Genomic DNA, 12,117 nt, shown 5'->3' with positions numbered 1-12,117 from the left:
TTTTTTTTTTTGCGGTACGCGGGCCTCTCACTGTTGTGGCCTCTTCCGTTGCGGAGCACAGGCTCCGGACGCGCAGGCTCAGCGGCCATGGCTCACGGGCCCAGCCGCTCCGCGGCATGTGGGATTTTCCCGGACCGGGGCACGACCCCGTGTCCCCTGCATTAGAAGGCAGATTCTCAACCACTGCGCCACCAGGGAAGCCCAAAACTAATCTTTCTTAATTACTTTTTATTTATCTTTTGGATGAAGCCTTTACACACACACACACACACACACACACACACACACACACACACACACACACACACACACAAACACATATTCATAGGTTTATGCATATGTGTGTGTGTATATTCTTAGTTTGCCTACTTACATTTTTTTCACATAAAAAAAAAGAAACAGGGGCTTCCCTGGTGGCGCAGTGGTTGAGAGTCTGCCTGCCGATGCAGGGGACACAGGTTCGTGCCCCGGTCCGGGAAGATCCCACATGCCGCGGAGCGGCTGGGCCCGTGAGCCATGGCCTCTGAGCCTGCGTGTCCGGAGCCTGTGCTTCACCACGGGAGAGGCCACAACAGTGAGAGGCCCGCATACCGCAAAAAAAAAAAAAAAAAAAAAAGCTCATATTTAAAAAAAAAAAAAAAAAAAGAAACATGCAATTGGAAGATAGCCGTGGTGAATTTACCCCTTCATTTCGTATCACGAAAAGAGTGTTTTGGGGCCCTGGGTGACCCTCCCTTTTACCTCCCTCAGCTTCTCTCTTCCTCACTTAGTCTTAAAGAAAGAGACAGTGTAAATGAGTATATAGTATCTTTGTCTCAGAAGAAAGCACACAGTAGAAGAAAGCACGTCAATAACCGATACAAATGCATATTTAAAATATGATTGGGATTGAAAACATATGTCCAAAGACTTGTACATGAACATTGATAACAGCATTATTCATAATAGCCCCGTATTGACCCCAGCCTAAATGTCCATCCCCTGAGGAAAAGATAAACAAAATGTGTTATATCCATACAATAGAATGTATTTATATTTTTATGTAATTAATTATTTATATTTATATATAAAAATATGCAAATTTGTAGTTAGTATATTTAACTCTGTGAATATACTTAAAACCCACTGAGTTGTACCCTTTAAGAGGGTAAATTTTATCGTGTGAATTTAATAGTATGTGAACTATATTTCAATAAAGCTGTTTTTAAAAAAGGAAAAGAAGAGCCGACTAGGTTCTAACGGAACTGTTGTAATTTTCTTTGTTATCACGTCTATAAATAATTTCACCATAGAAGTGTTATAGTATTTTCATAAAGCACCTGAAGGTTATTTACATAAAGCCAACTTTTTCTGAAAACATCTTCACCTTAGAAATAGGAGTTTCCCGGGAGAAGCAGGGAGCATTAACAGCAAATTGGCTCAAACCCTCTTGGAGGATTATGGAAATGTTTGCATTCTCTATTCACACTCACCAGTTGAAAATTCTGAGGCAATGTTTGTTTTCAGAACACTTAAAGCTTCCTGGAGAGATTGAATAATTCTTAAGAGTAATGCCAAAACAGCATTATGCATTTGACATGAAGAATTAAAGAGAATGACTAATGAAGTTCTAGCAAAGCTCCTTCCAAATTCTACCTCTGTTCTCTACCAGGGTATGAGTCATTTTCCATGCCCAATTCATTTAAACAATGAATTCTTCCAGAAACTGAGAAACTAGCAAGCAATGACAAAGTCCACTCGAAAAACTAATTTGAGTTTTTGATTGTATTTCCATTTGATCCTCTCTAAGGATTAAAATGAACAGTGTCATCAATATGCTACAGGAAGGGGCTTCCCTGGTGCTGGTGGCGCAGTGGTTGAGAGTCCACCTGCCAATGCAGGGGACGCGGGTTCGTGTTCTGGTCTGGGAGGATTCCACATGTCGCGGAGCGGCTGGGCCCGTGAGCCATGGCCGCTGAGCCTGCGCGTCCGGAGCCTGTGCTCTGCAACAGGAGAGGCCACAACAGCGAGAGGCCCGCGTACCACAAAAAAAGAAAAAAAAAAAATGCTACAGGAAGAAGATAGATTGAAATAATATTACAGGTTTTAAGTTATGCAATGTTTTTAATCTTATAAGTGTGGCAACTGATATGTGGGGCTAATTATCATTCTTTTTTTTTTTAACAGGTAAAAAATTTTATTTACTGATTTAAATTCTCCTAAAATATAAAAAACAGAACGGTTTCCTGAATTACAACTTTTGGCAGTAAGTAAAGTTCAATGCAAAGAACAATAAGCCTCAACTTCCTGTAGCAGCCTTTACTTTGCCCTAAAAAGAGAGACCATTTTCCTACAGAGACAGTCATTTAGATGAGACACACATCAAGTTTTTTTCTAAAGTGCCAAAACTCATATAATTCCTGTAACTGCAGATGAGAATTATAACTTAAATACTCCAGGTGATCGCAAATCCTGAAGAGTTCCTGGTTTCTGTGACGGGGAAGAATTTGACTAGTACATAGTTGAACTAAAATCCAGGCAAAAATACTCTACAACTTCATCTACTGGTTTGTAATTCATTAACATATTGTAAGACTGTTATTCAAATCTAGTTATGTGGTAATAAGACCTGAGAGCATTTTGTAAAAGTTTGTTTTAAAAATCCCCAGTTAAACTTAATTTGCTAATTTTCTATTCTATTATCTATATTTTTCTTTGTTTAATCTGTCTCCTTTTCTTTCCACAAATTCCCAAGGACAATTCCTTAAAAAATTATTAGTCCTATTGTTCGGTTGGAGGTGAATTTATCCCAACAATCCTCAGGTCTGTGGATGTCCAGAGTGTAAATCTGGTGAGCCAGATGGGCTCCTACAACAACCACAGCAGTGTAGTAGGGCACAGTTTGACCGACGTTCACTCCCAGCAGGCTCAGTGGCCCCAGCATCGCCACAGTGAAGCCACTGAGCCACTGCTTGGTATCTTCACGGAACAGCAGTGCCGTGGACTTAAACCCGATCCGAGCATCATCTCTCTTGTCCTGATGAGCATAGATAGTATCGTATATTAGAGTCCACATAATTCCAGAAAAATAAAGAGGAAGGCAAACAGATGGATCACAGGAGCCCTTGACAGCAGACCATCCAAGTAATGCTCCCCAATTAAAAGTCAACCCCAAGGCTAATTGAGGCCAGTATGTAATTCTCTTCATTAGCGGGTAGGTGATGACAAGAAGTAGGGATGCTGGTCCAAGAGCTATACTGTAGTAATTCAGACACAGAAGAACACGCAGTGCCAAGGTCAGCTGTCCCCCAAGAAAAACAAAGGATTGAAAAGTTGAAATGTCTCCAGCAGCTACTGGGCGACTTGCTGTTCTTGTAACCTTGCCCCCATGGCCGCTCCTCTGTGGAGAAAGGAAGCACACTGCACTTTGCAACACCAGCTATTCAACTGATACAGGCGCTTCTCACGCTGGGTTTCAGTGAGGACACTAAATGATCCTGTTGCTTTATGTGGCATTCAAAAGTGATGCCACCATCTTACTCTGCAGAATTGAGAGGAGCCTCTCTGTTCCTTTCTGGGACGAATCTACTTTTTTTTTTATCGTAGTCCTGGTCCCACATGTCATTAATAGTACAGCCTGCTCCAGGCATCAGAACAGCTCCAGTGCCAAAGAGGGATAACATGTACCAATCTGGAAAACAACCTGTTTCAGCTGCCAGACCAATGCTCCAAGTACATGGCAGATACAGTAGCCAGGTTCCTATGGGCTTGTCCAAACGCATGAGGCGCAGGTAGGGCTGCAGAGGGCGGGGCGCCGAGTTCACGATCGCCGCCGCAGGCAGGCTCGGCCGCCGCCCGAGCGGCCCCCGCCCGGCTGAGGGCCGCCAGTCTCCCGCGTGGAGCCCACTGGCAGCGTGCGGTAAGGTGAGGGAGCGCCGCGCGAGCCCCACAGCCACACCTGCGTCCCTGCCCGTAGGCGCCGCACGAGCCCCGCGCCTGCCGCGCCCAGCATGGCGCTCCGGAGAGCGCCGATCATTCTTAATTATAGAAAAATTTCTACACAGAAAAAATCATGGGATTAGATTCAGAGCTTATTTGGATCATACATTTAATTATACTTATTGAGAAAAACAAATTCTAATCCATAAAACAGATTAGAAATAACAGCACAAATCTCCTTAGCCTGCCAACCAGGCTTAATAACTGATTATTAACTTATAATATCAGTTATTATCAGAAATTACCTGTAATATTCAGTGAGCTAATTCACTGCTGGCTCTTCTAAGAACATAGGCTCCAGAGTAAAACAAAAATAAATTAAAAGAGAGATAGAGACAGAGTCAATCCTTTGCAATCTCTTTAAAGTCAAATGAAATGATTCCTTCCTGGGTCCAAACAACCTTAGGGCTATGGTGGAAGTGAAGGGAAAGAAGATCCTCATTTCCAGGGACAGCTACCTGTCCTTCCTGATTAGAGATATCTGAACCCAGAACTGTCCCCCAACAAGCCTTTCTGACGTATTTGGAAACTTCGGAAGCCACTTCTGATGGCCCCACTCTTGATATGACCCAATGACTAGGTACCCACGACATCTGGTCATTGTAGACCCCGTAGGGACTATTGCACTCACTTCAGATACCTTGGGACTCACTACATTAGGCCTCATTTTTCACCAGTGCCTGTTCCAAACCATTCTAACACCTGTGATTCACCAAAGTGATGCACTACTCTTCTACATAGCAGCCCTATTTGCTTTTATTCTCACTTGCTCTACTCTGCTTGTCAAGGCATACTTTTTCTCTCCATAGACTCAGTCTCTCCATTACTCCTTTCGCATGCCAATTTTGGGAAAAAGAATTTCAAATCACTCCAGTAACCCCCTGCCACCCACAGACCGAGGGAGCATATTAACCTGGGCCTAGCAGAGTAGGTCAATCTGTTGCCAGACATTCTACAGACAGCTGGGCTAGCCTAAGAACCAAATAACCTGGTGTTGGCAAACAGGATACCACTTCTCCCACGATACATCCACTTCCACATCAATTATCTGTTTGTCCGCCATGATTTCTCTGAACTTCTCAGCATCACAATTTCTCCAGCACCTGGGTAGTTCCAAAGAACAGAAAGCAAAAAAACAACTGACTGAGACTATCAAAATGGGAGACACCATTAGGCTCTGCTCCCAACACATATATCCCCTGCATGTATCCCGAATTGGAAGACCAAAGCATAGAAGTCATCAACTTCATCACCTTCCTAAGCCAACTACACAATTCTCTGTGTAAAGACCCTGACTCTAACCCCTCTCTGATGCATTTACCCCACCAAGACCTCTATTCCTATCGTATCCCAGAGGCTGACTCAATAATCTGGTATCAAATGGATATTAGAAGAATGGCAATAATCAAAAACACGGACAAAAAAACATTTTTGAGGATATGGAGAAATTAGAACTGTGCTAGTGGAAATGCAAAATGGTATAGCCACTTTGGAAAACAGTTTAGCAGTTCCTCAAAAGGTAAAAAATAGAATTATGTGTAACCTGACAATTTCACTCCTAGGTATACACTACAAAGGACTGAAAACATAGGGCCACAGAAACACTTGTATACAAATGTTTACGGCAGCATTATTCACAATAGCCAAAAAGTGGGAACAACCCAAATGCCCGTCAGCTGGTGAATGGACGAACAAAATGTAGTATAATCCATACAATGGAATATTATTCAGTCATGAAAAGGAATGAAGTACCAAGGTAAACTACAAGATGGATGGACTTTGAAACATTATGCCAAGTGAAAGAAACCAGTCACAAAAGACCATGTATTGTAGGATTCCATTTATATGAAATGTCTAGAATAGGCAAATTCGTAGAGACAGAAGCTATGTTAGTGGTTGCTCAGGGCTGGGGCTGTAGGGGAGGAAGGAATGAGAAGTGACTGATGATGGATTTGCAGTTTGTTGGCTCTTAATAGGCTCTACGTTTCCCTCCTGTTGCCTTTTCAGACAAGTGGTGATAAAGGTTCCCTGCTATTGCTTGTCCCAGATTCTTCATCTTCCCTTATTAATTCTTTTTATCCTGTCCACATCTGTTTCTTGTTGGGACAATGGCTGGTGTCCTACCCCTTTCTCTGTGTATGTCCCTGATTTCTAACTCTGAGGCTTCTTGGTGCAGTTCCCAATATCGACTTCCTTATTCTTTAGGGAGAACCGCACTGATGGATAGAGAGTGGAGAAAAGATTGCATATTTACAACTCTTCCCTTCTCTTTTATTCTACACGTATTACTGAGAGATGTCAACTACCCAGGACACAGTGCGGGGCTTCCCTCTATCTAGGAAATTAGTGTCTTAGAGAGACAGAGATAGAAATGGGCTCAGTGGCAGCCTGGCTGTGCTCCAATGGAATTTTAAGAGATGGCCTGGTACTCAAATTGCCCTGAAGTTTTAGGACTTTAGCTATTGTTATTTCTAAACCTAATAGCTTTTGTGAGTGAGGGCTTGTGTCATATAGACCAATTGGCTTCATTTTTCCAGGAAAGGAGTAACTCATCTTCAGAAAACTAAGACAGTTTAGGGCCAAGGCAGAGCCTGACAAGAACTATATTTATTTCATTATACAAAATACAAATCTTCCATTGTCAAAAGTTTACAATGAGTTGAATCCCTTGTCTTAGCCCAGTCAACCCCAAACCACCAAAAACAAACCCTTTGTTAGGCAAAATCAAATTTATCGGCCCATTGCTATGAAGGAGATCATAAAGCAGAGAAACTGTGGTGCATCTCACCAACCAAAGTGAAAGATGGAACTAGGATAGAGAGAATTCTGGGCCAGGGTAGAGTCTGAGTTAAATTTAAATAAATCAGTGTTTTGATAGGCTCCAAGCAAAGTAAGGCAGTGTAAAGTGGTCAACATCACACTCAGACTGCAAAGTAGACCCAGGGTCTTGTTTCCCTGGAAAAAAGAAAGCTAAGATAGATGTGGGACACTGTGTGCAGAAACCCCTTATCTGAAACTCTGCATCTGGGCTGCAAATCCAGATGGCTCTCTGCATCAGAGTAACTTAGACACCCCCCCAACCCGGCCCAGCAAGAGTAGGTTGTTCCTCTCTTACTGATATCTTTTCAAACAACAATTTAAATCAAATTACTTACATTTCTGATAGTCTCCGATTTTAGAGAACAGTTTCTCAGCGAGGAAGAAAGTGGTAGTCACTTAACGAAGGGGATTGTTATGACACTTTCCAGCTGCTGTGTGTCCTTGGGGGAAATATTGTTTCCTGTTAACTTATGCGGCTGGCTTTATCTGTGTCTTTTATTCCAATCTGATGAATGGTAGGACAGATTTTTACTGTCCAAGCTATTTTTACTTTCTCATTGCCTTGGTGAGCTGCACTGAGCACGTAGCATAAGCAAGAACTAAATTTTGTAAATTAAGCTGCTGAGATGCTGGGGGTTTGGTTTGGTTTTTTTTTTTTTTTACCAGAGCATCACCTAGTCTAGCCTGGATGTCATAGAGAGTTCTATTTTAATTAAATTCCCATACAATGAGGTACTGGCTTAGGGGCTGGTAGCAGGTGGCAGAAAACTATTATTGGAGGATGAATGGATGTATATCCACATTATGCAGTGGCAAAACATTTGATAAAATTGTCATCTGAGGTAATTTGGTGGGCACATCAAGTCCTCAAGAATTTGTAGCCTTAGAAGAAGAGGTTGGAAAATAGAATGTTTATAGCCTGTGTTGGTTGTTAATGACTATGTTTGGCAAGGTATTATAAGAAATAGATGAGCTCAGAAAACAATTGGCCAGTTTGCAAGCAGGAAAGGGAATAGAGAGTGTCTACAAATTTGGGAATTAATAAGGTTGCAAAATGCAACCATTTCTGATCCACAAACAGTAAAAAGTAGCATTGAGCAATGCTCTGATAACAAAGTCTGATTAAAATAGCCCTGGAGCGAGGATCAAAGCAAGATACAACCATAAGGTATATTGTTAAAATCTGTATGGGTTAAGGTGACACCTGCTATATCTTTTCAGTTGGACAAGATAGGGTGAGTGAATTAAGGTGTGTCTTTCCCAACCAAATAGGGTGAATGAATTAAGGTGTGTCTTTCTCACCAAAGATAGGCCCATGGTAATTGCAATTGAGACAGAAAGAGACAGAGATAGAGAGAGAGGCAATAAAGCAAAGACATGTAGAAAATTCAAGATGTATGAGTAAAGAGAAATGAAAACTTATGTCCTTTCAAAAACTTGTACATAAATGTTTGTGGCAGCATTATACATAATAGAAAGAACGTGGAAACAATTCAAATGTCTATTGCTTGATGGATAAATAAAATACTGTATATCCATACAGTGAAATACTATTCATCAATAAAAGGAAATTAAGTGCAGATACGTGCTACAATGTGGATGAACCTTGGAAATATTATGCTAAGTAAAAGAAGCCAGGCACAAAGGACCGTATATTATATGATCCGATTTATACGAAATGTCCAGAATGGGCAAATTCATAGAGACAGAAAGTATATTTTTGCCTCTTGCTGGGAGTAGAGTGAGCTGGGGTGGGAGAAGGTTGGGGAAATCGGGAGTGACTGCTAACGGGTGTGGGGTTTCTTTCTGAGATGATGAAAACGTTTTGTAAGTACTGGCAAAGTTTGCATAACTCTGTGAAGATACGAAAAACCATTGAATCTTATACTTTAAATGGGTGAATTGTATGATATATTAATTTTATCTCAAAATAAGCTCGAATTTAAAAAGGAAGTATATCTCACAAAGAACTGTGGGTATGGCTATTGGCATATGAAATTCACTGGAATCAGACAAGAATAGGACTAAATTTTTCGAGTGAGTTCAAATGCTAAAGGGACCACTAGCCTGGAGAAGAGAAATTGACTGCTCAGGATTTAAAACAACCCTTGGGCCTAACCTTCTCTGAGTAGAAAATGGGCTGGAAAAACTGCCTCACACCTAAGGAAGAGCTATTCACTCATTCCCACTTCTGATAAGGCTAAACAGGATATCATAAAAGGAAGAATCCAGTTCTTAAGGGCAGAACTGGAACTTAATTAAATAACTTATCCTATCCCAGGGTAGGAAGCCCTCCTCAGGTTGGCCCAACAGTATTTTATTTTATTTTATTTTTTTTGCGGTACACGGGCCTCTCACTGCTGTGGCCTCTCCCGTCGCGGAGCACAGGCTCCGGACGCGCAGGCTCAGCGGCCATGGCTCACGGGCCCAGCCGCTCCGCGGCATGTGGAATCTTCCCGGACCGGGGCACGAACTCACGTCCCCTGCATCGGCAGGCGGACTCTCAACCACTGCGCCACCAGGGAAGCCCGGCCCAGCAGTATTTTAGAATTGCTACAGACCTGGACTTCCAGGAGTATTTAGCTCATTTATCCTGCCTCTGACTCTCAGTGTATAGTATATTGAGGGCTGATAACTTATCTTTTTGGTTCATAAGACTTGGAGCAAGAAGAATCACATCCAGACCTAATGTAGACATAACAGGGCATCAGCCCCAATGAAGAGACCACTGTACATTGCCCAGAAGTCCTGGACTTGAAGGTTGCTGCTGTGGATGAGGCTTCTGGCTCATCTCCCTCAGGACCGCCTCTAGTGACTACGCTCAGCACAGTACCTGGTGTGTGCTAAGCACTACCTGATGGGAGTTATGCTAAATTCTATTAAAAGGTTAGCCAGATGAGGCATGGGCAGGTTAAGGAACTTGTTGGAGATCACACAGCTGGTAATGGCAAATCAGATCCTGAACCCAACTTTGCACAGCTACAAGGTCATGCTTTTCCACCTAGACCAGGAGAGCTTTCCATGAACTGTGGCATAGTGACAACCAGTGTGGAGCAACTCCTGGCATCGTTGATTATGAACTCTTCTTCAATAAGTACCGCAGTGAAATCTCTGCTGGCCTTGTAAGTATTATTGCTTGTGTGTAGTGTGTGTGTGTGTGTGTGTGTGTGTGTGTGTGTGTGTGAAGAAAGAGTCTTGTTTCACTAGCTTCTCCCCCTCGAGCAAGAAAGAGCGGTCTCTTGCTTGCTTCATTGCCTCCAATGCAGGTGGTAAGTACTAAATATTTCTTTTTGGAACAGTTTATGAGGGAAGAACATTTTCAAATTTATGAGGCTCTCATGCATTTTGAGAAGAGATTTTCATATTTCACATATTTCCTTCTTTGGATCTTTCTATTTAGGGATCAGTTTAAAAATACAATCCCTCTATCTGGAGCAGAAGTGTTGTGAACCATGAGTTCCACATCTCTTGAGACTTTGAGTCACTTTCAAGGCAAAATACAAAGAAAATGAAAGGAAATTAAAAAGAAATATAGCTTGGTTTCGGCTTGGAACACACCACGATTCCATGATAGGTTACAGTAGATTGGAGACACTGGAAGAAAATACATCATTTACCAAAACTTAAGGTGTGCCCTTCCCCTGAAGAAAACTAAACGGCTGCTTGCTAGAATTGTATCCTTAAAGTGGCATCTTCAATATATTTGGGTATTTTATTGCTTATTTAGACCAGATACCTCACTCTTAAAAACTATGTCGATGTGTGATTTTGCCACATTTTCAGTAAGCATGTATATAACTTTGGAAGCTTAAAGTTATACACTTAGGACCTAGGAATAATTCCCCAAATCTCTGAGAAACAGAGGGTTCAGAAGATTGGTTTATGATATCTTGTCCTTTTAAAATTAAAGACCTCCAGAACTAGATGTAACCAAAGGTCAACGTTTTTTTTAAGGTTTCTTACCCTACCTATTTAGAAAGACTACAATTTCGGCAACCTGAAAGCAATTCTTGGCAATGGCATCATTCTTGAGTAGGGGACAGGAAATGGATTAGTTGACATTGTGTCTCTTTTCCACTTTGATTTCTTCACCTGCTCCACCTTAGATACACCTGGAAGGACTTGAGGATCTCCTCAGCAACACATTCACAGTCAAGGAGACTGGAACTCTGTGTGAACTTCGTGTCCATCTTGAGGCTCTTGGATTGTACTGAGACAAAGACGATTGAGTTGTAGACAGGAAGCCAAGGCCACCATCCTGGCAATAAGGAGAGAAAGAGGGGACTCAGCAGCTGAGCTTCAGGCTGGCAGGATTCCTATTATCTTGAGGTCTCATACTCCTGAAAGAATTTAGAGTCACGTTTTTCGAACCCCGTTGCATAAAGCCCTAGGTTAAGGCTTCGTCTTGTGGATCATTATGGAGGGATGAAGCAGGTGCAAAGAGGTTGGGAGGCAGAGCACTTAGGCTCCAGACCTCACCTCTGACTGTTTCAACCAGCCCAGCTTTGCTCTTATCTACTTTACAGGTTGGGCTCTATGTCACGTAGTTTTAAAAAATAATCAGATGAAAGAGTTAAACTTACCAGAACTCCATTCAGGGAAAATAATATACGTGGTTAGAAAGAATACTAAGGTAAGTCATTTAGGAAGGGAGGGAGCAGAAGTGAGATCTTCAAAAGCAGACTGGAAATAAAAAGATATGACCAGTAAACTGCTATCTCAGGAGGGTGGGTCCTGATGACTCCAAACTTTTGTTCCTCTGAGATGAACTGGCAGATATGAGGACAGAGCTGAACTACTCATGAGAATAGAGGACAGGCTGAGTATTGGTGTGGGAGGAAGGGCGGACAGAGAAAATCTCTAGTTCACAGCACAGCCAGGCCGACTTGGGGGAAAAATATGTCAAATGGGATTTTCTGAAGTTGCACACGGTGGCATGTGCAGTGTCAAAAGTCCCTTTACTATCTAACCCTCCAACACCCCACACCCCAGGTAATATTTAGTAAAACTTGCTTTGGGGCTTTCATTGTGAATAGGTTCTTCCTGGAGAAGGCAAGAGATGCTGATGAGGTTTGACAACTGATGATGTAGAGAGAAAAGACGCCGTAAGTGTTTCATTTGGTGATTCACCAGAAGGGCTCGATAGCAGTTAATAGTCAATGCTAAGGTTTATTACAACAAAGGATACAGAACAAAAGCAACAGGAAAAAATATGCAACAGGGGGGGTCCAGAGAGGTTTGTCACAGGCTTCCAAGACCTTCCTTGTCCGAGGCCACACAAGAATGCTCTTTTCCCAGCACTGAACTATAGGGACGTGT

General features: G+C 42.2%; 1 pseudogene across 1 annotated transcript; it reads right to left on the bottom strand.

The window, feature by feature from the left end:
* Positions 1–2,662: 2,662 nt before the first annotated feature.
* LOC307194587 (4-hydroxybenzoate polyprenyltransferase, mitochondrial-like) lies at positions 2,663–4,000 on the bottom strand (annotated as a pseudogene). Its single transcript has 2 exons — positions 3,573–4,000; positions 2,663–3,358 (listed from the first exon to the last, which is right to left on the bottom strand). The product of its transcript is annotated as a 4-hydroxybenzoate polyprenyltransferase, mitochondrial-like (transcript).
* Positions 4,001–12,117: the final 8,117 nt, after the last annotated feature.

The sequence above is a fragment of the Stenella coeruleoalba genome, assembly GCF_951394435.1.
Source record: "Stenella coeruleoalba genome assembly, chromosome: 11".
NCBI classification, from domain to species: domain Eukaryota; kingdom Metazoa; phylum Chordata; class Mammalia; order Artiodactyla; family Delphinidae; genus Stenella; species Stenella coeruleoalba.
Note: the sequence above shows the minus strand (reverse complement) of the source record. Positions and strands in the feature narration are given on the sequence as shown.